Source organism: Helianthus annuus, chromosome 11 (assembly GCF_002127325.2).
Source record: "Helianthus annuus cultivar XRQ/B chromosome 11, HanXRQr2.0-SUNRISE, whole genome shotgun sequence".
In the NCBI taxonomy this organism is placed as follows: Eukaryota; Viridiplantae; Streptophyta; class Magnoliopsida; order Asterales; family Asteraceae; genus Helianthus; species Helianthus annuus.
Window position 1 is genome coordinate 56581413 of NC_035443.2, and position 1253 is coordinate 56582665.

Sequence of the window (1253 nt, forward strand, 5' to 3'; positions counted from 1 at the left end):
AGATCCCCACAATTGTAACACAAACCAAGCGGAAAGTGAGGTCGTGCAGGATTTAGGGCAGGGTTTTGCACAGCTTAGTTTTGAGCTGCCTGAGTTTGATTTGGAGCAAAACGGCAGGTATTCGCAAGATGACCAGATTTGCCACAATTCGTGCAGATACGACATTGCAATTGTGGCTGGTGGTGGCTATTACATCTGTTGCACAGAGGTGCATTACCAGCATACTGCCTCTTGGCAGCAGGTTTTGCAGCCTGATTCTGTGCTGACTGATTAGTCTGAGCAGTGACAGCGAAATTTTTGGAAGCCTTACGCTTCTTAGATTTCTTTGAAGACTCAACAACCTTTTTGCCTTTCTGCTCCTTGGTGCTATCAGATTGTTTCTGCTTTTTATCACCCTTTCTGTGGAGTTTACCCTTCTTGACCTGCGATTCAGTAAGGGTAGCAGCTAGCTCAATGGCCTATCAGACAGAAGTAGGGTTGCTGCCAGTAACAATATCCTGAACGGGATCGGGCAAACCATCTATGTACTTCTCAATAGCCTTATCCAAAGGTGTGACCATTGTCGGACAGAGCAAGCTTAACTCCTCATATCTGTCTGCATAAGCCCGGTGTTCACCACTGTCTTGTTTCAGGTCATGGAACTCATTTTCAAGTGCCCTCTGCTCGTGACGAGGACAAAATTCTCTCATCATGAGAGCTCTAAGTTCCTCCCATGTCTGACCCAAAGCAATATCAGCACCTCTATCTCTCATTACCCCATTCCACCAAGTAAGAGCCCTCTTTTGAAATACACTCGAAGCAAACTCGAGCTTACGGTTGTTCGAACACTGAACATGGCGAAATGTGCTCTCAAGACTCTCAAACCACTGTAGGAGCCCAGTTGCTCCTTCAAAACCACTGAACTTGAGCGGTTTAGCCGAGTTAAACTGTTTAAAGTTGCACGGAGCAGGTGCATTAATATTGTTATTGGTGGCTTGGTTTATTTGAGTTATGAGATTCGGTAGCATAGCAGCCATCTACTGTGCTATTATTGCTGCCAATTCGGCATCAGGTTGCTGAATGTTACGTCGAGGAGGCATTCTAAAAGAGGAAACATGAGAGAAAACGAGTGAGATGATGTAATGAAAAATGAGATATCAATAAAATCGACAAAATGCAAGGATGGTGGTCATTTGTTTGTTACCACAAAGCAAACAAAAAACACACAGCGACAAATCAAAGTAAATGAGTCATAATAATGTATCATTGAAGAC